The sequence below is a fragment of the Falco peregrinus genome, chromosome 2, assembly GCF_023634155.1.
Source record: "Falco peregrinus isolate bFalPer1 chromosome 2, bFalPer1.pri, whole genome shotgun sequence".
NCBI classification, from domain to species: domain Eukaryota; kingdom Metazoa; phylum Chordata; class Aves; order Falconiformes; family Falconidae; genus Falco; species Falco peregrinus.
In genome coordinates, this window is record NC_073722.1 from 5,775,678 (window position 1) to 5,802,083 (window position 26,406).

Consider the following 26,406-nt stretch of genomic DNA (forward strand, 5'->3'; position numbering starts at 1 on the left):
TTTTGTGGTAACATTACAAGTCAATAATTTGAGCTTGAACTGTGTCCATGTTCAGTGAAGAGTGAGGATTACATCCCCCCTTCCCCTTGCTGTCCTGTGTAGCAAATCCAGACCAGTTCCCCGCAGGGAGCTGAGCAGGAGAAAGGAAGGGAGTGTCATCCTCTTGGGAGCTGTTACAGCATCCGCTCCCCCCAGGAAAGAGGAGGGAGGAATTCTGACAATTCCTTGCCAAGCTATTCCAAGGATAGAGCCACTTACACCCCACCAGCTAATCAGGGCTGTTCCTGAAGGCTTTATTTTAGCATCTGGACTTCAGTAACTTTTTTAAGCCTAGTTTTGTACTGAGGATTACTGTGAATTTAGATCCAAACCATTGCTTGAGTTGCATATCCAAAATAAGCATTGTTAACAAAAGCGAAGTGCCTTATGCGTTTTTTTATTCAGTGCTAAGAGCAGCTTGACTGCTAATATTACATGTGCTGAAAGAAATGGAGCTGTAGTGTTTCAAGCTAATTCTGGAATTTTGAAGCATACCCTTCGTGGCAAACTGTAATGCCCACGATTATGCTAGTGGTGATCAGTTTGAGGCCAGTGAGATGTGGGTGCAGAAAGATACAGGACTGAGTCCTTATAAGATGACAAATGTGCACTTTGCCACGTTTGTTTAATATTGTGCTATTAGTTTTTTGAAGTGCCTTTGTGTATAATGTCTGACCGTGTTACCTTTTAGAATTTTTTCCAGGTCTGCTACTGTTCAAATAAATCTCATAGCAAAGCAAGAATGTATCCTGTCTCCTCCTAAAGCAGGTAGGCTTACTACTTTTGCTGCCTAAGTCATTCTAACAGTCATGGTGTTAGAAAGATTTAAACAAAATTCTGCTATATATCCCAGCAGTTACTGTGGAGAAGTATATGGGGAAGGGAGGACCAAGGTAAGAAAAGAGAGGGTGGCTGCCTGAGTTGAAGAGAGAGCACTTACCTCTCTTCTCTTGCTGTGTCTGTCCAGCCTGAGTATCTGCACGGAGTTCTGAGTCTCTCACTTTGTAGTAATCCATGAACACAACTGGGTAGAACCAAGCAGGACTGAACTAGTCTGGAAGCTGAATTGCTTTGTGTGCCACAACAGTTTCTCCAGCTCTGGTTGAACATTCTGGCTTTATGCAGCAGACAGCTACACAAACAGAATAAAAGCTCAGTTCTCCTTGCATTGCCTTTGCCCTTTATGCTCTAGATTTTACAAGGGATGTTTTTTTTCGCGTGTGTGTATTGAACCAAAGGATTCCTAACCGAAGGAGCAGATTATTTGTTCTGCAATGCGCATGTTAGTGAAAAGTGCAGAGCAAAGGGTGTAGCCCATTTAATAGCTATTAAGCTGTACAGTACATGGGTGTAGCAAAAGCTTCAGCTTGCAGGGGTGGCTTTTTTGCTAATACAAGGATACAATAAGAAATGGAACAACTCTACTGTGTGTTGGAAGACAAGGCCCAGATAAGTAGTGTTATTAACCAGTAGGAAGAGCAATTAATGACCAGGTGGAGAACATCTGTTCCAGGTGCAAAATCTGAATATTGAAACAGCACTGACCCCAGACACTCTTTTATAGTAATTAATAAGAATGGAATAGGCAGATAAATGAAGCTTAGTGATATCTGGCTGTAGTACCTTTGTCACAACCCCCTGTATTACCTAACACTCTTATAAGTGTGTGGACATGAAACTGTAACTGTGAAAGGATTCTGATTTGTCTCTCTCATTTGTCACCTCTGCTAGGGAGAAAACAGTGTTGATGACTGTATAAATCTGTAGAGGAGTGAGAGAATATTTCAGTATGTGTATAATGTGATGTATTGATATTGCTTGAAAGGTAGAAAAATGGCTGTCAGATGATTCTCAAAGCTTTTAATTGTAACTTGTGATTCCAGGTGATTAAATTCAGTGGGGACTTGATTAGATTTGCTGTCTCCCCCCTCAAAACCCTGGGATAACGATTAGTTCACTGTCTCAAGCTGTCTTGAATAATGGGGTGAGTCCATTAGTTAGGATGTTTCTGCTAAAATTATTTGCAAGAAAATAATTGTTTAGAATTGCATTTACATGGTGATGGACAGACTTTGGCCGTTAAGGTAGAATGAACAGATCAGATTGCAGGGTGGTGTTGACTTGTATCTTCACTTGCAGACTGTTGGGGAGTGTGAATTTGCCCTTGGTTTGCTCTTTTGGAGATTGTTCTACTGCTCTTAAGCATTTGGGAAGCTAAAGAGATACAGTCGTACTCTGGTCTGGTGTCTAGGATACTTGGCTGTCTAGAGGGGGACACCAGCTCCTTGTTCTGTGAACATTTGGAATACAAATTTCGCACCTCATCTTTCTTCTCTTGTCCTGCTGTTTATACTTTTCTTTCCCTATCATCAGTCATTTGGGATATGGAAACCGTATGAATACAGGTGTCAGCTATGCTGGGGATGCTTGCTCTATCTCGCTGCTTCCAAGAAGACTTTCTGAAAGTTTTCTGGGGGTAGATCTTATCTTGTGGTCACAGTCAATGTGTTTTCTGGGGCAAGGCTTACAAGTGCAGCATGCAGAAGAAAAGTTGGCCTGAAAATCCCACCAGAAGAAAAGAGGAGCTGAGAAAATAGTGTTTTAGAACTTAAGTTCTGAATTTATCCGCTGATGAAAATCTAGAGACCTGCAGGGTTAGGATTAGCTAGGTCAGGGCTTGAAGACTGTTGGTGTTAACCAGTGAGAGAGAATGAGAGAGAGAGAGAGAGAGAGATCCCCAAATCTATCTTTTTGGTTTAGCTTTGTATGTTAACTCCTAGAAAGATGTAATGTGCTAACCACACTGCTAAGCTCAGAGCATCCCTTTCCTATTTCCCTTGGCAGCCAGTTTGTTTAACTGTAGGTCATGCCAGGAAGGAAAAAAAACTGAAACAAATCAAAGCTCCTCTTCATTTTCTAGAGTGACTTTCTCACCTGATACATTGTGGTGCATTACTGTGGGAAGCTCAAATTCCGCCATATGCTGTGGGCTGTGATACAACACAACCCGATTTACCCAGGCTGTGTCAGCTACAGGAAGTCTGAAAATGTGGTTTCCTGAAAAACAAGTGAAAGGAGGGGAAGTACGTAGTTTTTGTTTTGAAGATGGCATTATTGGAAACTCCATGAGCACTGAGGTCAAAATACCTATGAAGTCGCTATTTAGTCATAGGAATAGTTGCCATCTATTTACAAGGCATCTGTGTGTGAATTGGGAAAAATCCTTTAACACGTGTCAGACCGTACAAAGATGAGTAATTCTGTGGAAATACTGTATGTGTCAGACGTGACTGATCGCTTGTTACCCTGTACTCTGTCCTTTGTTTTTGAGTAAGACTCAAATGTATGCGCTAGCAATAGTTCAGTATAAACCTGGCAGTATTTGGTATAATCCACTTGTCTCTTCCATTTCAGTAGAAGATGCAAGATTTTTTTTACTGAGAAAGTACTTCCTCGACAAAGTCAAATTGTGAGGCAGTTTGTCAGTTGGTGTTAGCTAGTAAGCACTGGCTTGCATCAGGGTAGGGCCTGATCTCTTTACTTTTAGGTGAATAACAGCTATCCTAAAAATGCATTTCCCAAGATGCATAAGCACTTGGTGAAACCACCTTGTGTTGTGCAGGGGTGGTTGTGATTGTTACCTCTGCTCAATTTTTTAATCCTATGTGTAGAATATAAAGCTCTTAGTTTCAGCACCTGTGGTCTAAAGTAGGAGTGGGATTTGTGGTACATGGCTGATGTGTGAGGCTAGGAACTGGAATCAAACTCAGTGCCTCTCTTCAGGCTCCATATGTTAACTTTAATTACTTTTCTACATGATTCCCTTTGAAACGTTTCATGGTTTTCTCAGTTCTTTAATACTGAATCTCTTATTTCCTGGACAAGTCCCTCAGCAACCTGATCTAACTGGACCTGCTTGGAGCTGGGAGTTGGACTAGATGACCTCCAGGGGTCCTTTCCGATGTAAACTATTCTTTGAAAAGTAAAAGATGCTTTTGGGGATGATAGATGAGGGACAGTAGGGAAAGATATGGAGCTGGGGAAGCCACAAGCTCTCTATTTTACCCAAAGACATGAAGCACTGTTATTTTCATGTGTTTGTTGTTTCCGTCTTCTTCCAGTAAATTTAATTACCACTGTGCAGGACTTTTTCACAAGGGCCCCAGTATGTGATTATCTACAGAGGACTGAAGATAGAATTTCTGGTTGGCATCTTGGGTCAACTTTTCTTAACAATCAGTTCTAATTAAATTGATATAGCTTCTTTATCTGAGTACATATAGTTTAAATTCATGGAAATTAAATGTATGGCATGCAAAACAATGGATATGTGCAGAGAGCTTTAACGTGAAGTGATTCAATTCTGTGAGCAAAGAAACAATCTGGAGATGCCAGCAAGTAGAAGTCTGAGTATAGATGCTGCTGCTTCTGATTATTATTATTATTATTATTATTAATTAATTATTTAAGCAGACAGAAGGGCCAGAGAAGATAAAATACAGACACCTTGTCACCACTGAAGATACTGACAGACTGAGAGAGTGCAGCAGACCTTGCTGCCCCTTGTGTTTCTGCAGGGATTTCAATCCAATAACGGCAGAGGAACTCTGCATGATTTGAAAGGAAGAAGGCAGAGAGTGCAATCTTGTTTGCAATGAGCTAGTTTCATTTGTTCCTTATCTGTCAGAGTAGTTGCAGCCTACAGAGCAGTTGTGGGGCAGCTTTGTGCCCAGTTCTTCCCTGGACTTGCACTGTTGGGAATTGGTCAGGCAATTGTAGAGAGAAAGTGTTTTTCCTGACCCTCTATTAAATATCTTTGCTTTGAGCTCTCTACTAACACAGGTGCCTTATGCTGGGCATGTCAATTTGACATGCAAAGAGGGCTAAACTGTAGAGGTATGCATTAAATGCAGACCAGAATAGTACCAGTGCTGTAAAAGGTGAGCTGGGAGTTCTGCATCATAGGCTAAAATTTCATGGTTCTTCAGTGTTATGCTTATGCACAGTGATGATTCCAGTGCTGTGTGAAATCAGTGTTGCAGGCACCTGAAACAGTGAATTTTTATTAAAATGTGTGCAGGGTAGATCTATTAATTTATCAGTCAAGGATTGTTGGCACACTATAAGCACTCTGTTGTATGTTCATAACTTGTTCTGCATACTTGTGGTTAGAAGTGTGTCTGTGCCTAAAGAATATATATGGTAACAGAAGTATGGATATGCAAGGATAGCTGTTTAGTTCCTGAAGCTAATGAGTATGTTATCAATCTTCTGAAGTAAATGTGTAGCATCTGTTTGTTTTGTAGTTCACTTGTAGCACAAATATCAAGATCAGTACTTTGCCCTCCACCAAAATGTCCGAATCCTACATCATGCTTTGTACACGTGCAGCACTTGAAAATTTTACCTGCAAGAAAAGCTTCCTGTTCAGAGTTTGTCAACAGATGCATGAAGCGCAAGAATTACTGTTGACAGTGAACACTTTATTATGGGGTAAAAGATCCTCTTAAGAATGTAAGGTCAGCAGTCTGCGAGTGAAGAATTTCTTACGCACATCAACACGCAAATGTTTGATGCCTAATCCTTTAATATGATTTTTATGGATTGATTTCAACAGGAATTCAAGGACAAATCTTCAGTAGCTGAACAGCCTTCTAGCAACAAGCTGGCTTTGTTGGAATTCATGCTGAAAAATTATCTCACGCTAGTTATTTTTTTTTTCTAATTTTGTGATTGCTGTGTGCCAGCAGCCCAGTCCTGCAGCTCTTCTAGTTTTTACTACTCTGTACTGAAGCAAACTCCTATTGACCTTTTCAGTATTTTGCTGAACTAAGTATTTCTGTTTATAGACGGGCTATATAGAATGGGTTTCAACATTCTAATAGGCGTCTTTAATGCTTCATTTATGGCATTGTATTTTGATATTTACACATTATTGGAAAGTTACAAAAAGTGATAAAAGAGAGTTCTGCTTCTCCAAATGCTTCCTTGATCTTGATTTTACCTGTTAGGTAGTTATTGAATATCCCAGACCATTTTCTCTAAGAGCAGTGGCTATAAAGTTTTGCTCTTTGGCCCAATGAAGACAGCAAAACTGTGCTATCTAGTTTAAGCATGTGTGGATACAGGGTCATGAGTGTGTGAATGCTTACAAATCTGTATACGGCAGCGACTTGGAATGGTTTGGGATCAGAAGCAGAATTTGCTGTTATTTTGTATTAATTTTATTGGTAAGTTCATGGATAGTTTCCAGCAGACATTTCCTAATATAAACATATTTCTCTATCCACATGTTTTTAGTGGTAGGAACTAAACTAAGAAATTAAATAAGCTAAGCTTTCAAAGTAAAGCACGATAGTTTATGAGGATGATCCTTCCTCAGATGTGAATTCACTGATGTCTGGGAAGGCTTAAAAAGAAATAGTATCTATTTAATGAAATGGAATCCAAGACATTACAGTTTTGTAAACTTACAAAAAACTGCCCAGATACAACCTTTCACTGTAACTTAGTTTGTGATGCTTTCAGTGAGGTGCGGCTGTAAGTCTCCTTCAGTACTTCATCCAGTATTGGTAGCCCGAGATTTCAGCATCACTTCCCATGAGATCTCTGTAACATGATTAAGCATTTTGCATTAATTCATTTCACTAAAAGGCACCTCTAAAATGCATTTATTAATTGAAAGTAGAACAATTACTGCAAATATTTGTGATCAAGCTACTAAGTCAAGCAAGCTTAGCAGTACCTGAGTAACATCTTAAGTATTGTGTGTCACGTGTGCAGTTTTTTCTTTTCCCCTGTGACATGAACTGCACTGATGAGAGATTGTAGGTAACACCAAAGATTATGCCTGTGTGATATCCTGGGACCCTGGTGTCTTAGGCAGTCAATAAAGACATGTGGATGACTATCATACATGTTAGTTAGAGCTGACCGTGTTTCATCGCTGTAGGGTTTGTCAGTCTTCTAAAGCTATGACTGATTCAGAACATAATTTCTATTGTATGTGTGCTCAACAGCCTTCTCGCTTTCAACTAGACTAGATGACTTCTCTGGCACGGCAAATTGTAATTGATTTGAGAGTAAACTGTTAGTCCATCAGTGATTTCTCTGTGAGACTCTGTCCTGAATGCCTGTAGAATTCTGGTTTGTTATTCTGAGACTTGCTTAGTCCTCCTTCCCTTACTAACGTTTTAGCTGTCGATCTGTCCAAAGTTTTCTAAGCTGTCACTACTTTTCTGTTCTGTGTTAGAATATCTTTCTCCTGTATCTCATTTTTATGTGGGATGTAGGCCTCAAAAGTGTCACATGGTTTGTAGCGAGCTCAGGAAGAAGAGGCATCTAAAATCTACTAAAAACATCAACTGCTTCCAAACCAGCTGTTAGAAATAAAGATACCTTTTGGTTTAAGTGATGGCTAAACTTTTTCCAGCTGTCGCTTTTGTCGAAGAATTTTAATTTGGAAGGAAGTGAAGGCTTTTCATGGTACTGTTCCTCCACCTGAGGAGGAAGCTGCTGTAGTTCATTGCACTCTAGACATCCACTAATCTCTCAAAGCAGAGGAGCTGGACACAGGTTTATTTTGTTTAGTGTGTGAGTTCTGCCTGGTCCACCCTGTTTACTGTGATCTGCCTGTTCAACGACAGTGAACCCCTTAGTCTACCACCTGTATTACTTGACCCAGGAGGTCTTCCCAGTTCCTGGGACGAGGTGCATGTGTCAGACATACCCTGAAATCTGTATTAAGATGAGACTCTGGGCTCAAACTGATTTCCACTTTCCCCTTGTTTCTCCTTAGAGGCAATCCAGGTGAGTAGACTGGGTATGAGCCTTAACACACTCCAACAGCTCCCAGATCTGGATGGTTTGAGGGCAAAGAGGGAATGTCAAGACTAGAAAACGTGCCAGACTATCACCAGCAGGGATCTGGGCAAGACCTTAGAAGACCTCTTACCTACAAAGTATCTAAAGAGATTTCATCATTTAATTTCTCAGGTTCCTTGAGTTTGTTTTATTGCAAACCTTCTGGTCATTTTTTGTAAGGCTGCAAAGATAGTGCTATGGTTTGTTCATGTTAGCCCTGAAACATGTGGGCATTTCCCAGGAGAGGAGAGATTTTAAAAGATATTTTCAGTAGCTCAGAATGAATTGGGCTTGCTTTATTGGGCCATATTCACCACTGTAAATTCTGAACATTACCTACCTTTCTGCTAATGCCTGCTGGGGCTTTACTATCTTTGATGGTACTGCATTTCTGGCACTGTATTGGCCTGAATACCTGTGCCCAAAATAAAACAAGTGTTCAGTTTGTTGGTTGTTTTTTCCAGAAAATGTTTCTTATGCTGAATTACTGTATTGCTCTGCTAAATCTTACCACCTATAGAAGGAAGGAAAAAACCTGGAGTATTTTTTTTTAATATATAAAGCTCAGATTTTCAAACAATGAGCTGCCTTTATTTTTTTTAAAAAAAGAAAGAACAAAACAACAAACAGCTGGATTTTTTAATGTGTGGACAATTGGGCAGAATAGAAAATTAAGAAGCATAAATAACTATGTGTAGTGGCTATGAAGTAGGTGGCTTGAGAAGTCCATTTTATTCTCAGCTTCCCTTAGATCTATTTGTGTCCTAGTAAGGCTGCACTAAAACTCTTTTTATTCTGTAATCTAGGGGCAGAAAATGACACCGGCAAAACTTTCAGGTAGTCTAGTAGCAGCTGCAGCAATCAAAAGGCATTCAGTGCTTTCCCTGCAAGGAAAGGGTTATCTGTCCTCTCAAATGTGAGAGCACACCCTGCTTTAGCCTGCAGGCACACAGATAATAATAACATGGAAGGATGGCAGCCTGCGCTCTGGAACGGTTTATGAGGAGGAAGTCCGCAATTACATATTTCTGGGCAAACATTAACCAAGACTGCAGCCTAGCTTCGAAGAAAAAAAACAGACTGGAACCTCCAGTAATATAGCTGTTATGTGGACTGGAAACAGCCGTCAACATTCATGTAGCATTAGAAGCAAAGTAAGAATAGCCCAACAACAAAGCAAAAAGGCTTGATAATATTAGCGTATCCTGGTGTGCACTCGCAGAAAGTATCTCTTTCTTGACCCAGCCCTCTAGTGACATTGGAAAGAGCAAGGAGATTATTTTTTTTTTTTTAAGTACTCTCTAGCTTTGTGAAAACAGACCTAAGCCAAAGTAATGGAATTATTGTTTGCTGTGCTCACGGCCTAATCCATTTATATCGGTGGTTTCAGGGCTTACCACCACACACTGAAGTTTCTCCTTTAAAAAACAAGTTACTTTGGGCATCTCTCAATCACTGCGGTTACCATGCTAGAAACAATTGCTATTCTGTGCTGTGGTTTTGTAAAGTAGCAGTCTTATTTAGAGCTTTGTGTGCTAAACTCGGATATGACCATTCTATTACAGACTCTGTGTACCTAAAAATGGAATTGTTACACTAAAATTAAGTAGACAGCCAAATGATACATACTTCCTCTCCTTTGTTTTTTCTGACAGACCACAATTACTGCAAAGAAGCTGTCCGCTCATTACTGCAAGCTCTGGGGAAAAGGAGTGACAGAATATAGACCAGTATAGGAGAGGAGCGTTAGTCTAGAGAGACCCTTGCTGTGGCAAGTATAATATGTAAATTCCAACGTTAAGCACTTTGGAAAAAGTCCAAAAGATGAAGATACATACATTACTGCTGCTAGGGGGAAGGAAGGGAATCTTAAATGTCTCTACAGAGAATGTTTACTTGTTTTTTTTTTCCTTCCCTTTTTTAAAGGGCAAGACAGCTGTGAGTGAGAAACTTTACACTTAGACTAGACTATTGGAATCAGGTTTAATGTTAATTTATCCTGGTTTTAGCTGGGCTAAAATTTAGATATAGATAGGGATGCATATGTACCCACTCCTGCTAATGACCTGAAATCTTTAACATCTGATAGCCCTTAGAAAAAGCTAAAATGAAGTTACTGGCTCAGCTGACTTCATGGCGGACAATTGGTCCTGCCTCAGAGCCTGTCTTCACAATTAGTACTGATTAACAGTCACGCTGCCACCAATACTGCACAGAGACTGGAAAGTAAAATACAGTCTTGGAGACTCTGTGAGATCCCTTACAAACCCAAAATGTCTTCAAAAAGCAGCTGATCCTGCTTTGCCTGCTCTGATGATGGACAACTGTGTTCTTTGTTTTAGTCCTTTCCCTTCACTCCTGTGCCCGATACTGCACGTTTTGTAATGCCAAAGCAGCTTTTAAAAGCCCCACCCCCAAGTATTTTAGCAGGTTAATCTACTAGAAGTATTCTAACAAAACACAAAGTAAACAGTGATTTCTGTCGTAGAATGATTTCTGCTGTGTTTATGCTTGCGTTTTGAAAACCCAGAACATTACTAGATAACTAGATGTAGATTATTCTAGGTACACCTGAAGAGATCTGTTCCTGGTGTTTTGGAAAGGGCCAGGTTCTGAGCGAAAGAATTGGCCTGTTGTGATGAGTAGAGCTGGATTCTTGTAATAAAGAATACTGATTCCTAGGCACGTATCAGTCTAAAAATTTTGAACTAACTAAACGAAAACCATGATTGTGTTAAAATGGGAAAGATGATTAATGGGAGAATGGGAGGGGACAGTGTTCACCTTTTGTTGTAAAAGGAGTACAAGTCTAAGCTTGATAGAAAGCTGCTTTTTCTTGGTTTGTTTTGAGGATGGACACATCATGGATAGCTTAAAGATGAGAGCTGCACAGGTCTTTCGGATTTTCCTATTATAGTTTATTGGATCTTTCAAATTATGTTCCTGAAGGCTGAACCTGGGCTTAAGTTAGTCTTTTAATGATGTGTCTTATATAAGCTTTTATAGGTTGGTATTGTTATTTTCTGAATGGTGGCAAATTCGGTCCCTGCTGAAGTAGACAGTCTTCTGCTAGTATGTCCTCCTCTCAGGAACCTTAGCACCATGTCAGTAAACCAGCAAAGGATGAGAATCTAAGCAGAATATTCAAGTCTGTTTGTTTGTTTGTTTCTTTTTTTCCTCTTTAAGAAGTTACTCATTGCATTGTCATTCATAATAATCTTCCCCTGTGACAGGATGGGCTTGTCAGATCCCAGAGAGATAAAGCTGAATTTGTCAGCTCTTAGAGGGCCAAAGTAAGCATCCTTCTGACTAACAGTCTTTGAGCACTGTGCCGGGAGTGGTGTGTATTTGGAGTTACGTGCTGTTGAGTGGCACAGAAAATATGGTTGTGTAAGTGTGGTTAGTGGTTAATGATTTCTCTTTTTCTCATTCTCTCTCTGCCTTCTGTGCGCCTTGCTCTGTATGTGAGAGCAGGAAGGAGGATTTGGCTGGAGCAATGCAACCTCTTTATCTTTTCCTAACTGAATCAATATTGCTGTCCATTTCTGGAAGTCATCTTTGGTCTTCTGTAAAGGACTATCAAGACATGAGAGACATCTTCTGACATTGCAGTGGTGGAGGGTGGGACTTGCGCGTTCTCCAGGCCACTGGGAGCTCTACCTGATGGCTCTTTTCTCATCTTTGCTGGCATCAAAATGTGAGATTGCTTAGGTGTTTTCCTGTATAACCTGCCCCTTTACAAGGGGAACTTCCCATGAAGCATGTTTACAGTCTGATGGTCCCGATACTCAGCTGACCCCACAAGCCAAAATGAAATGCAAAGATTTGATGTGAGCTTCCAAAGGGGGGGAGGGGGAGCCCTGAACTCGGCATCTGATTTGGAAGAGGGCTTTTATAATCTTTGTGCTGGTGGTCAGGGTTGATAATGAAGGTGAATTAAGCAGATCTTCGTTGGTGCAGTGGCTATCTTGCAAATGAAACAAAATGCTAAGAGTCATCTGAAATCTTACCAGTGGTAGTGAACATACTGTGTGATTCATTACATTTGTCTCAGATCCTCATTATGACTCCCTAATGCATGGCTTCAGAGCAGAAGCTCTGAACACTGGGTGTGAGAGAGCCTTGTATAGGCAGTGCAGTGTTGACAAGTGCCTTGTACCATCTGCCTCCTTCCTCCACAAATCCATCAGCATCCATGCAGCAGCTTGTACTTGGTAAGAACACTGAAAGGAGATGTGATTTGGATTTAATCATTTGCAAATGTCCCTTGACTGCTTCTCAGTTGCCCATCTGAATTTAATTCCAGGAGAAGGAAACTCTGATGTATTCCTGCCTTCAGGTGTAATTACTTCAAGACAGATTGACCGTTTAAGCACACACGACACTGCTTAGCTTTAATTAGAGTAAATTGGCAGAATTTATATGACCGGTAGTTTTGGGGACTGTCAGATGCATGAAAGTATATTTTGCATATCATTTCCTGCTGAGGCTAAGACCAAGGTAACTAGCTGAAAGGCTTGTAATTAGGATAAAAACACTTTGTAAATTTAACCCTATCTCCATTAGGAGCAGAATGGAACTAGCTGGGGAAAAGGGTGGTGCTCTGGGAAGACAAAAAACATTTAAGACAGAATGTGAAGCAAGAAATTGCTGGAGATTGTGCTATAACACAGAAAAGCGTTATTGCCAAATTGAAATCTTTGCAGACAGGCACAGGTGATTTGTAACTGTGTAAGTAAGATATATAAACCTGAAGTTAATTATTTTGGAAGGTTGTTATGGTATATCATATAACTCCAGTGTTGATAATAACTGAGATTAAAAAGAAAAAGAGGTTTGGCTGGATGTCCTGTCAGAACAGGTCCTAATGCACTGATTCAGAGTGCACTGGAATAACATTAGCCTTTCCTGTATCTGTTCCTGACTTGACCTTCAGCTGTAACTTGCCTGTCCAGTAACAGCAGTGCAAGCAAGGAGTGCTTAGTACACAAAAAGATCCCAAATCGTTGACTGAAGAGTAAATGAGCATCAGGAGTGCTGCTGAGACCCTTCTGTGCTGAGCACCGAGAGACAGCGCTCAGAGAAACCTGAAGGGAAGAGTCTCCCCATCGCTGTACCCTAGACCTCTTGGGTTAGAGAAGCACTTTCCTGGGCCAGGAACAGGGAGCTGCATGGTACCGAGCACCTGCTGGTGCTGGTGGTTGTTGTAGTGTTGTTTGGATGCAGCGTAAAGTCTGCCTCTGCCTGGCAGCCAGCGAATCTCCATTTAAAAAGTTGTGCAAGATGAATGGTCCTCGGTTTTCCCAAAGAAAGGGAACAGATGACCAGAGGTTCAAATCTGATTAACTCCATTGGCACTGGGTTTGCGAACTGATCTCTGTTTGATGTTGGGGGCTTTTACTGGCAGTATTCCCTGAGAAGTCTGTGGATTAACAGGAGTTGTGGACAGCTGAATTTTTTTCTGGAATGGCCTGAAATTTATTAGTTTCTGTTTTATTGCTTGGTATATGAGAGGTGGCAATATCAACCTGTGGGTTTGAAGTCCTATAAAGACCTAGTGGAAGTGGCCTCAGACCTCTTCTACAATGGGGTTAGGGTGGCAAGTGAGTCTGTTTACCTGAGGATGCTGCAGATATGGTGGGTCTAGCATGCTTAACTATTCTACATGTTTTGAGCATGAGATCAGTGAAGAAATGGATGAGCTGTGGTCTTCAACCCATGGGTCCCAACGCTTAAGTTGCTGAACAGCTCAGTGTTTTTCTGAGAGGAGTGTTATTTCCACGTCAGCTGTACAGACTTGGACACAACTTTGCTTTCATTTGTTCCAAGTGTGCCGCTACCCAAACATATCTGGATGCAATAGTCCTTTGAAACTGTGTTTTCTGTAGTCAAAGTGATGGAGTGTAGGTATTGTGTGTTAGACATGAGAAAGGCTACTCTGGCTTCTCCTTGTTTCTTGCTGCTTTCATGGGATTTTGGATTCTGTGACCTAGTTTGAATACAGTTGACAAGCTGTACAGCTGCTGATGAGTTAAGAGCTTGCTGTCAGCACCCATTCTTCCAGGACAGTGTCAGTACTTCAGTCACCCTAATCTTGATGCTTTCAGAAATAGAGTCCCGTGTCCCTGAAAAGGAGACATAGCAGAAATTATTTTGATCTTTTGTCCCAAGATCATGCATGAGCGTGGTGGCAGGTCTAAGGTAAGAAAGTTTGAGGAAAACCTCTAAGAATTTCTTGCTGTTCACTTTTCTCCTGTCTTAATACAAACTTTGCAATAGCGATTTGTGGTGAGAAGCAGTTTTTCTGAAGTCATGTGTTCCAGCCTTAAGTGAAGTGGCAGAAATAAGGGTTCAAGATGGGTAAAGAGTATTTAGTGCAGCAGAGAGATGGTGACTGCCTTGGTGGTTCAGTTGTGCATTTGGTTCTAAGCCCAGCATAGATACTTTTTTCTGTTGCTTTTATTTTTAGCAGGATGCTGAGGATGCAAAACAAATATGAAACGTTTAGGATGGCAGTTTGTGCTGTGACTAATCTGTCTTCTGCGAAGCTAATAATCCTCCCAAATACTTTTACGAGGGAAGTCATAGACTTGTGTTTTTCACTGCATGGCACATCACAAACCAGAAACGTGGTTAATGGCTGCTAATAACTCCTTGAATTCTCCTCCTCAGGGAGTCTTTCCTCAGGAGAGCCGTTATCGTTAATCTGGTTAAATCTGGATGTTTTCCCTTCTTTTCTTATATTGTTTGTTCGGCTTTGAGGTAGTTACAGTTCATTTATGTCGAGTGAAGGAACAAGTGGTATTTGCCACAGTTGGCTGCAAGGGCTCATGGGCGTCCATTTGCATAGGCCTTGTTACAAAAGCAGACCACATCCTGGCGAGGACAAAGTGCTGTCTGATACACAGCCTGCATACACCAGTGCCTCCCTGGAGGGGAGCCAGGATGTGGGCAGGCTTTGTAAGAAGGCACTGTTTTAGTCTGTGTGGAAGTTGAGGGAAGGGATAAACCAACTAAATTAATCTTTCTTTCCATTCTCTGGCAGAGCTTCCACCAGTCAAAATATGCATATGATTCACTACAGTATAAATTTTTCCTGTACTTTTTGTTTGCTGTCATCTAGGAGAGAAGCAGTGTGTCATTCACTCAGCTACATTTTGTTTGGAGCAGTAAATATTTAGAAAAGACTGAAGACCATGGCTTAGGTAACCTTGCAAAGATATTCTTGTTCCGTGTCCAAGAGGTATCTTTGCAACCAAGTGATAAATACATCACGTTCATCATCTTCCATCTAACAAATTTTAAAGCGCCCCACACAGCATAAGTACTATGATTTAAACTTTAAGCTCTTACTGAAATGGGTACAGAAGCATCTCTATGCTCCTTGGCTGTGCCTGTCTGTTATATAATAGAAAACCTGAGCTTGCAGGGAAGAGGGTGAAGATACTGTTGTAATACAAATCCAAATCGTAAGGACAGCCAGATGAATCCACAAAGTATTCAGTAATTTGTCTGAAGTTGTATTTGGGTACAGAGTTGGAGATAATTACCCCATATTTCCTGATTTTGGGTATGTGTTAAAAAAAAAAAAGAGAATGAACTGTTGTTCTTTGCATTTAAACAGCATAATAAAATATGAACTCGGTGGAATGCTGAATACAAATTAGGGTGATTTTTAAAAGGAGTGGGACTGCATAGTTTTTTTGTTTTTTGTAAGCCTCGCATTGCATTTCTTAGTTGAGAGAATTATCATGTGGCTGCAGGGTTTTAATAAACCTTTTTGCAGCTAAAATAAAACGTTGAGGTTTGATGGGGAAGCGGATTGAAGTGGAACATTGGTTACATCAGTAAATCTGCCTTATTCTCAATTGGCAGTGGTGAGTGTGAGTCAGGATGTTTGTTTCAGCCTCTAAAAATACCATATGTCTTTATAATTCCAAACAAGTCCTTACGATGGACAGAAGCAGTGCTCTTTATTGCTTAAATATGGCACAGTGTCTGCTGCATGTTGAATATCTCGGAAAACAAACTAGCCCACATCCTGATTGACCGCTGTTCTGCTGCTGTGTACCTCATCAAAAAAAGTGACTTTAGAAAGGTGTAAAACTTGAGTTAGCTCTGGGGAAACGGGTCCTGTGTCTGATGTTTGCAGATGCTGGAGACCAAAGTTAGTCCTGGCATAAACAGGTGAGTTTTCCGTTCGAGCTGATGGGAGTTGTCCCCATTTGTGCCAAGAATGAACTCTTTAAAAACGCGCTTGTGGGTGAACTCCTCACAGATTTTATTTATCCAGTTTTGGGTAAACACGTTGTCCTAAAAATTACTGTGTGAGCCTAGCTTTACCATATGATTCAGTATCAAAACTATGTGAAATTAGCCATTTTCCTTTGGATCTCATGGTTTTGACCTGAGAATAATTCTGAGGTTTTTGGTTTACTTGAATCTCAAAGTTGTGCAAAAATGGAGTGCACAACAATTTTGTTTAAACCAACAAAAGAGCTTGGGGATAATGCCTGTCTCCTAAATAATTTCTGGGATGCCCATTGGTTTGAGACATTTAAAAGTAGGAAAATACACTGTATGAGACTTTCTTTTTCTTCACCGACTTTGTTCAAACCTGTTCCTGGGCAAACTCCAAAAGGAGGTGGATTTTGTGCTTTATTGGGAAAAGACGCCATTCACCAATGGGAGTCAAACCCAGTCGCCTTGAAATCTTGGAGACCATTTGCTGGTATATGTTCTGGTAGAAACTACCATGAATCACGGTGGACATCATGTTTATATTTGTCTACTTGACTGATATGTAGGTGCCCTAAAGTTGTGAAGCATCCTTTATGGTGAGGAGAATTATTTTTTGAGTCTTAGAAGGAAAAAAAAACATAAAGTCCCAAAACACACATCTTTTGGTCTAAAGCTGAATTATTCTTCCTCATTGTGAAGCTGTTAGGGTGGATCATTACAAACTAGCTAGGCATTTTTATAGTCTCTCTTATGTGTTTTGTTTGATAACTGAAGATTTCTGTATTCTAGCTGTAGTTTTTAAGTTGTTTGTTCTTTATTTTCTTGTCTGCTTTTATGATTATGAAAGGATAACTAGAAATATTTGATAAACCTGTTGAATTGCACAGAGGGAAGTATCAGAAGCACAATAGAGAGGATTTGTTACCAAGTGTAGAGCATCACAGAATATTGTACCAACTTTTGTCAGTATTGCTATATTGGAGCATACAACATTTATTCAGACGAGTGGTGAACTTAAAGGAACTAAACTAAACATGAGGACTGTTCCTGTGAGTAAGAACTGTGCAAATAAGCTGATAGAATTTAGAGCTCATTTACAATACTTACCATGTCAAATAAATTTCTTCCTACAGTTGTTGAACCTTTTCTCTCCCAGATAGTCCCAAATCAGGCTAGCCATATTTACTTTCAGAGGTGTGTGGTTGCATAATCAGGTGCATAAAATTTGACTTTACTCCTACAATGTAAACTTCCAGGACAGTCTCAGAGAGATTTGATAATGGGTTTACTTTTGCCCTAACCACAAGCCTTATTGTGGGTGTTTTATTTGTCTTAGATGGTGAGAGTGGGAACATCTGGAAGAAAAAGTGCAGATAATTTTTCTCTTAGTATGTTACAGCTTGATTATACCATTTCCACTCCTTCAGAATGCTCATGCAGTACCACTTTTTTGCGGTGGTATAACACCAGTTAGAACAGATGCCATGGAGAGGATTATTGTGCTCTGTGCCAGCTCGTTGTTGTTCTCTAATTACAAAGAGTGTTTGTCTATGCAACGTGCTACATTATTATTGCCTTTTTTCAGTGTTGTATTTGAAAATTATGTGATATCAGATGCTGATCAGATAAAGCTCAGGAGAGGGTTAGAGCTGAAAAACTAGCCTCTTCCCCCCAAATCCTGTCTTGTAGCTTGGCCTTTTCAGGATGGTGTTGGCATTTTTTTCGGTTGTGTTGTTCTTGGGCTGGGTTTTTTTTGTTTGTTTGGGTTTTTTTTCTTTTTTTTTTTTCTTTTTTTTTTAAATTAGGAACATGGATATAGGAAGTACTAGAGTTGCATGTGAAAGAGAAAACTATTGTAATTTAGTGTGGGGGGAATCTGCTCAATAAGCCAATATATGGGTTCCAAAGTCAGCTGATAGTACCACTGTTAAAGCCTATTACTACAGGCCTGCCTTTCCTCCTGCTCTTGTCACTTGAAAAGCTCTAAAGCCATCACTCTCTATGCGGTTTTAGAGAGAATGGGAAGAGCTGTTTCAAATCCCCAGGAAACACAGTGAACAAAGGATGTGGATGTGATTTGCTAGGTCAGACCAATGGCTTATGTCATCTCCGAGCTGCTCTCAGCCTTTGCCCTTTATCAGTGCTTCAGACTGCGGTGGTATTTCTTGCCACGTATCTATCCAAGTGAGAGGCTACGATGAGGGGCTTGAGTGTTTCTTTCCTCTGGCCAAAAAGGACAGCTGTTTTATACCTTGAAGCATGATTAATTGTTTTTGTAGCATTGGCTTTGTTCGTTCAGCAGCGAATGCGGTTCTCACTCAAAGCTTTATTCCAAATGTTTGCCTTAGTGTGCTGGCCACATAACAGCAAACGTGCAAAAAGAGGCCCAAAGATGTGACTCTGAAACGGAATTAACCTCCTTGCAGAAGTTGCCTGAAGGAAGTAACAGCTAAGAGCACAGCATCCGCAGAACATGAAGCTACAGCTTATACTCAGGAGCAGCGGGGAACATGGAGCTTTTTTGTGTTTAAAAACCCGTGATTTTTGTTTAATGGTTCTTATTACAAGGGCCTTGTTTCAAATGCAACCATTTTGCCTTACTCTTTGCTACACTGAAGAATATGGGGATGTGCTCATTTCATAAATCCTTGCTGTCACAAACTGCCCTAGAGAACCACTGCAGGTTTGGCTCTGTAACTGTTCAAGACCTCGCTATGTGTAAAGTGTCTTCCCTGGTGGGACAGTTGCATGATGTGTTGTGAGTAGTGCTTAACGCAATGCTCTCCATCCTTGAGTAACAGTTCTGAGCAGAGCTATATTCATGAGAGTGAAGGATCACACGCAAAACACACCTAATATCTGAGTGAGTGTGGCCTGTGTTAGCAGCACTATGGGCTCCTGGAGGGAAAGGAACAACAGTTCTGTGTGTAGGAGACGTTACTGGAGCACTTGTGAAAAACAAAGTATTTGCTACAACTGGAATACTCACGGGGGGTGGGGTGGGTGGGGAGGGAGGCAGAAATCGAAACAAGATGAGAAATTTTATTCTTTCTTTCTTTGGATTTTTCCATTATCTTTTCTGCCTATTTTAGGGGAGGTTCATAGTGGTGTGCCTTATAAATGGCAGGCTCCTCAACACTTCCAGTGACAGAAACTAATGTGTGTTGGTGAGATACGCTTGCAGGCGTAAGGATTTCTATTTTTAGAGAGCGTGAATTCCTAAGTGGTGGGTCTGTGTGTAGAAGGCTTCTCTGTGGCCCTTGGAGGCATGGTAGGGGGTGGTATTTCTGGATTACATGCTGTAGGAATCCTTACAGTGCTTGGGCTGGCTCGGGTAGGATTCCTTCCAGGAGTCTCTGGAGAGTGTAAATCAGAGAGACAGCGTTAACATCCCGACCAAGAACGAAGCATGTGTACTGGTGCAGAGCAAGGGTGAGCTCCTGACCTTTCCCTCTCTGTCCTTTTGCAGGCATCAAGCAAGTTATCTGCCTGTTTTCAGTGCAAGAGACTGAAGATGCTGGGTGATTTGCCAGGGTTTTGTTCTCAGTGGGTGCATGCATGTGTTAGTAGGCTGTCATTGTCTATGACTTGTTTTTTTTTTCTAATAATCTAGTTGTTCTTGGACCTGGATTATCCAGTTCTGGTTTACAGTCAAAGTTGCTTAGTGTGGGGTGAATAAAACAGAGTTCTTCAGAAATTTCTTTGTTCTTCTGTGGACTTCTATTCAGGGATGATTTGAGCTTTTTTTTAAAGGGGCTTTCTATATCTTCAGTTTCCACCTTCTTCTCTGCTTAATTTTGCACCTAGAGAGAGTAATTGTTGTGATAGGAGGACTAGCTTAGGTGGTATGTATACTGCAGTTTCACCATGGAAAAGTCTCCAGAAGGAAAGTTATTTTGTTCAGCTACTGCGCACAGTTATCGGAAGGCGGTCCGTTGAACAGATGCGGTGCTGACTGGTTTCTGTGCTGAGCTCAGATGGCAGAATTCCCTCCCATGCGAGGGGTCTGCACGGTTGCTTTGCTTCACTTCAGTCCTCCCTAAAGGCTATTTTCAATGCTGGAGTAGGACTTAAGTACTGCAGTTCTTGCTGGCACAACAGTAAGGAGGATTATGGGTCAATCTTTCAGAAACGCCCAGAGACAGTAACTTGCTTTGATGCTTCTGGTGGATTTATTTTTAGTCTTATGAGATCTTTCTTGCTGTGATGAAAATAGGTGGAATTTTGGCTTCAAAATCATGGTAGTGTGTCTGAAGTGTTTCTACACTGTCTCATTTCTTTCTCTGTCTTCATTCAATGTATCACCACAAGTTTCCAATGGAGGGACTAATTAAAGACTGCTATTTGATGGTTTCAGTTACTGGTTTCTCCTTCATGGATCTGGGGCTAAGAAAATAATTTCTCTGTTATCCTCCAATGCATCTTGCAGAGTCGCCTTTATAGCACTTTAAATAGGAATGCACCTGCAAACTTCTTGCTTTAAGGTACTTCAGAGGCTGAGTTTAGTGATCTAGTCAAAAAAACCCCTGGAATCCTCAAGCTGTTTTCAGGCTCCTAATTGCCATGTCCCTATGAACTTGGTAGCATCTAGATGTACAGCTTTAGCTTACCTTATCAAACTCTTGTTGACTCCATCACGTGGCCTGCATGGTTGGGGGGTGGTGGTGGTGAAACCATGAGCTGTTTAGCATTGCACTCTTGCAAAAGCTCTTGGTTTGTAGTTTCCTCCCTTCAGTAGCAGTAAAATGCTGCTGACTCGCATACCGTGGATACCTGTCTATCCACTTAAAGCAACCAGATAGTGTGCTTTATGGGTACAAGGGTCAACTGGACAGGTTCATGAAAGAGAAATTAATTGAGGGTGACTAAATAGATAAAAAGAAGTCTGGCACAGGAAGTCTCTGATCCTCAGATGGCTGGCTGCTGGGAGACTGCCAGGCAGTTATCCTATGTGCTCACTCAGCTCTTCTGTCTTAGATATCCACTCCCTGCCACTATGAGGGGACAGGCTGTTGGGACAGATATTTTGCTCTGAGGCAGCATGGTAGCTCTTATGTTTTCATACATAACCTCCTTGCCGAAATAGAAAATACTATCGTATGGACACCTCCTTTAAACAGTTGAGACCTTATTACTGTAGAAGGATCAAGATGCAAATCTGACATGTACTTTATTTTCAAAGCTTTCTCTCTCTCAACCTTAAAAATATTCATGGCTTCAGCTGCCTGTGAGGTTCCTGCTCTCTCTGATATGGTCGAAAAGGTGAAATGATAACATTTACATAGTCATGTTGTTGGGAAACTGACTGATTTGAGAATACAAAATATTTGTCCTTAATTCTTGTTCCTGTTGGCAGGATCAGTACTAGCCTAGCTGTTGCAATCCAGACCTAGCTCCTAGCTGGATAGGTCCTGCAGGAAGTTGCTTGTGTTGTTTTTCAGGAGTGTGCCATGTTCATATGTGTTGAACCCATTCTTCCTGTTCATTGAGTAAGTGCAACCTAAAGCTGAGGAACTTGTATAAGATAACACCGTAGTGTCCTGGTTAAATGTTAACAGTCTGCTTCTAGCAATGTATATCCAGAATAGCATGCACTTACTAGTGACTGCAAGTTCAGCATACTCTAATTGACAATATTAACATGCCTTGGCATGCTTTCAAATGTCTGCTTTGCCCCTTTACAGTTTGCTTCAGTACTGTTGCCTGTTCCCTGTATGTGTGTAGTCTTATATAGATCGGATGTAATTTTGTAGGGTTAAATCTCTCACTGTGAATTTGCCTTTATTGTGTTAAAATATTTTAAAGGAGATATTTTGTTTGCTTTTGCCTTTAAAATTCAGTGTTGGACTCTGGTCTTATACCAAATGAACAGTCTGTCTTATGTGAAGCTGATGTTTTTTGAGGCATTTATAGCTGGTTTAAATATTCCTATGCTGTTTGCTATGACTTGGAGGTTAAAATGCCCAGTGAGCTCATACTGCCTTTTGAAATTGTGACGTGGTAACATCCTACCTACTTAGGTGCTTAATTAACATAGTAACTAAGTAACTGGGCTGCAAGTAAGTTGTGTCTGAATTGGCACCCTATCACGGGTATCAGTGGGCACTGTTAGTAGCTGCTTGATTAGCAGCGAGTGAAGCATTTCTGATAGATAGAGGGTTTTCTGAGTTAATGAAGCCTGCAACAAAGTCAGCAAATTTGGCTGCTCGGCTAAGAGCTTCCAGATAGTGAGCGCAGGTAGGAGCAGGAGCTGTTAAACCCTGTCTACCTCCATACCTGCCAACTGTGCAGCTGAATGAGCACGGGGCGTACATGTGCACCACACTGCTATGGCACCACGCTGTCGCTGGGCCCTTCAGTTCTTTGGACTCTGGGCCACGTTGCCTTGCTGCTGCTGCTTCTGCACAGTTCAGCTCCGTCCCGTGTTAGGTTAGGGAATATCCCATTGGCTTGGGCAATGGGATTTAATAGGGTTGAACATTTCTGCGACAGTTGGCTGTATGATCTGTTGCTGCCTTACTGTGGAGGCTTGTGTCAGAGCTAACCTTAGGACTGGGAGCCACAGAGCATTGCACCAGTGCCCTGGTGACCTGTTTCCAGTGCCACACGGGGCAGAATTTCTGTGCAAGAGAGTATGTGCGTGGGACTTCCTTGAAGGTGGTGGAAGTATTTGTTTCTCACAAGTTTCCATCTAAACTGGATGCTGCATAAAAGGCCTCATGTATGTATTTGAAAAGGTCAGTGTGTCAGAATTAAATCATCTTGAAGGAAATTTATCCAGCTGCAGTGCCTACACCCCCCCCTCCCCCCCCAAATCCTGTTTAATCTCTTAAATACTTATGCAATGCCTTGGCCTTGTGCTGGCCTTCAACATAGGGGAGAATTTCACCCAGTGTGAACAGGTCTAGAGGAATGTGCATGATCCTGTGAAGTAGGTAACACGTAGGGGTGACTTAATCCCCTGCTGAAATACAGCCACAGCAAATACCTTTTCACTTCCAAAAGGAAAAGGGGAGGAATATCCAAATATCCACGTGAAGACTGAAGACATGCTTTAAACAAATGAACTATAATGACCAGAGATGGTATTTCAGCCAGGATACCTGGTTTTAACAGTTTAATGCTTCTTTGAAAAAAACTGCCCTAGGATTTTTGCAATCACAGGTGGCCAAGAACTTGTTTTAAAATGTTTTCTGAAAGTCTGTGCCCCAAATTTTGATGTTATCCTGATATTAAGCCACATAATTACAGGGAAGTTATTCTGTCTTTATACTGACGTAGTGAAAAAGTAATTTGGCCTGGTGTCAGCGTATGGTAAAAGCAGAGTAGTAGAATCATGGCACCATAAAGAAAGATAGTTTACTGTGTGCGTTTCTCTTAACAGGATTGGCTCCTGACTGAAACATCACCTCTCTCTGTAGCCTTGTGAAATTACTGGAAAAAAGCACAGTAAAGTTATTTTTCAGGAGGAGTCTGTAGACACAATTTAAAATATAACCTGCTGCAAATACATCAGAAATCTGGACATAAGAAGATTGAAGTTGGCCGAGAGGATTTAATTGTTTAAATACAGTGCGAAACAAAAAAAGCTAAAAATGAGTTAATTTTTGTTGATTTAGCTTTGGAGAGTGGTGGTGGTGGCGTTTTTTTGTTTGGTTGGTTTTGTTTTTTTCCACCCTTTGCACTGCTAAGTAAATATTGTGAGCTTATAGAGTTAACTGTAGGTTAGAGACCGACTATCTGTATGGGAATCAAATTTGTTTTTACTTTGGATTCATTAGTAATAATGTGTTACATAGTAAAGTGTGAGTATCCGAGTGATGTGGGATGGTGACAGAAATCTGTGTCCCTTTAAAATACAAACACCAACCTCCCCCCTGCCTCCCCTCCCCAGCAAATGAACCAACAGCCCTCCCCCACCCAGCCAGAAACAGCAAAAAATTACCAAACCGAAAAAACAAATCTAGAACTAAACCAAACTGTGCTGTTATATGCTTTTTAGTATGGTTTCTCTTTAGTCTGCCCAAGACGCTGTTTACTCCCGATTTGGAAATTTCTTAAAGCAAAGACTGTCAGGAAGGTGAAATCCTTGTTACCTGGAACATGTTACTACCCTGCCTTGGAGATGTCATGTCAAATAAGAGCTCCTGTGAATAGACTATGTATGTTGTTGTAATGCACATTTTCTTTCTCTTTTTGTAAAATAGTTACTTGGTGTGAGGGGTGATGCCAAATGAAATGGTGGTTTGCACATATGAACTCTTGTGCAAAGAAGAGTTGCAATGTTTATCACATCAGTATGCAATGCTTTTCCTTGAAAACACAAGGGACACTTTGTTACAGCTGAGGGGGAAAGTGATCGACAGTTTGAGAGGCACCTTCGCGGCCTTAGCCTATGCTTTTATTTCGTCCCTGTGAGATGTGTCTGTGCTACAGATACTGCTAAGGGGTAGGAATTAACTGGGGTTTGGATTGCATTCTTTTTTCTGCTACTACGGAGTAATGAGGTATCGTGGATAGATGACCTAGCTGCTCTGGTCCTTGGTTTCCTCTGCTGCAGTACATGTGATATTTCTCTCGCTTGCGTGAGGAGCCCAGGATCACTTCAAGATGGTAGAGTCACTCAGCGGGAGAGTTATGTACCACTACAGTTCCTGCTGAAATGCGTTTCCTCTCCGGTTATGGACTGAAAAGGAGGAGGAAAGGAGTTTTTCATAAAGGGTGAAAATGAGCCTTAGACAGCTGCTTTCCAGATTCAGAGAAAACAACCATTTTTTTTCTTTTTTCTTTTTTTTTTTTTTTCCTTCTTCTCAGAAACATGCATGTTTGCTCACTGCCACTGCTTTTTTTCACTATATAACATCCAAATGTGCCAGAGGTTTCTGAGAGGCAAGTGAAGAAAGCAACTTGTTGGTGTGCGAAGTGCCTCAGCAGGAGCTGATGCAACAAGCAAGGGCTAAAAATTGGGCTGGGGAAAGCTGAAGGCGACAAGAATAAGCTCATGTGGTTATGCCACGAGGAACCTACCGGTCCTGATGGGTGGACTAAAAACAACATTTTTGTCGCTTTTCTCTCTGGCTCCTTGTGGGAGCATGGAGGCTTTGGAAGGACTGAATAAGGCAAGAGAGACGACCTTGCTGTTAAGTATTCTGGCCCACTGGGTTGTGCCTTTAAGTGTAGTATCATCATGAGTTTTTGGGGAGGGAATTTGTTTTTTTGGGTACTTGCAAAGGCCATATCTTGACAACAGCTGTCTGCTGGACAATAGGGTACTAAGCAAGGCAAGCTGGAAACAGAAAGGAGTCTTTTGGAACAAAATGTGAAAATCCTGCGATCCATGAAGCGGAGGGAAGAAAGAGAATGTCTTGCAGAAATGCTAGCAGGGCAGACAGATCCCTAACATGGTCTTCCATCAACTTTTTTTTTTCCCTTTCCTTTTCTTTTTATAATTTAAAAAAAGTATTTTAAACTGTAATACTGGCTGAGGTGAGTTGTCTGTTGTAGCTTCGGTACTACATTTTTTTTTTTTTTAATAGGCAGAACAAAAAGAAATGAAAAGCATTAACAGCCTTGCAAGGTCACTGGGACCTGAGCAGAATTATTAACTGGTTCTCTCTCTCTGTCAGGCACTCTGTATTCACTGTATCACAAGCTTGAAGCCAGACCTCATTTTACTTAGCAAAAAATGGTCCTTTTGTTGCTGTTTTTTTCCCCTAGTGTCATCTCTCATGGTTGCCAGGGAAACCAGTGTGTATCCTTTCAGCATAGGTTATTGGGCCTCAGGAAGGAAGTGCTCCAGTGCTGGCCTGCTATTTTTATAGAACCGTTACATAATACAATCTATTAAAGCTTCCTCTTGGTGTTTTATGGCACAAAGGGGAAATTAAGTTTGATGACTCCTAAATGTTTGATGGAGGATGTCAGGTGACTTCTGGATTGTTTTGTGCTCGCCACATAGCAACAATATTTCTGTATGCAATTCAAGAAGAACAAATATACATTAGTGCCATTGGCAATATTTGCCTGCATGCGGATCACTAGAGGAAATTGAATTCTAAGCAGAGCAAGTACAAACACTGTAAAAGTGTAGAGCCCTATCAGCTAGGGAGGATAAGATGGCAGAGTAGTTGATGTTTTGACAGTACAGGGAAAAGAGATTTAAAGGAAAATATTATTTTTTTCGTTGCCTTGTTCTATTCTACTGCACAGAAACTTGGAGGCACCCTAATGCACTTGCAATCACCATATACATCTGTAACAAGC

At 41.0% G+C, this 26,406-nt stretch overlaps 1 long non-coding RNA gene across 5 annotated transcripts in view; it reads left to right on the top strand.

Annotated features, from left to right (window-relative positions):
* LOC114010328 (uncharacterized) overlaps positions 1-26,406 on the top strand; it is a 256,726-nt gene that overhangs the window by 15,948 nt on the left and 214,372 nt on the right. For all 5 annotated transcript variants that reach the window (XR_008745765.1, XR_008745766.1, XR_008745764.1 and 2 more), the window contains exon 2: positions 743-807. This is a non-coding gene — a long non-coding RNA (uncharacterized LOC114010328). The remainder of the gene's footprint in view (positions 1-742; positions 808-26,406) is intronic.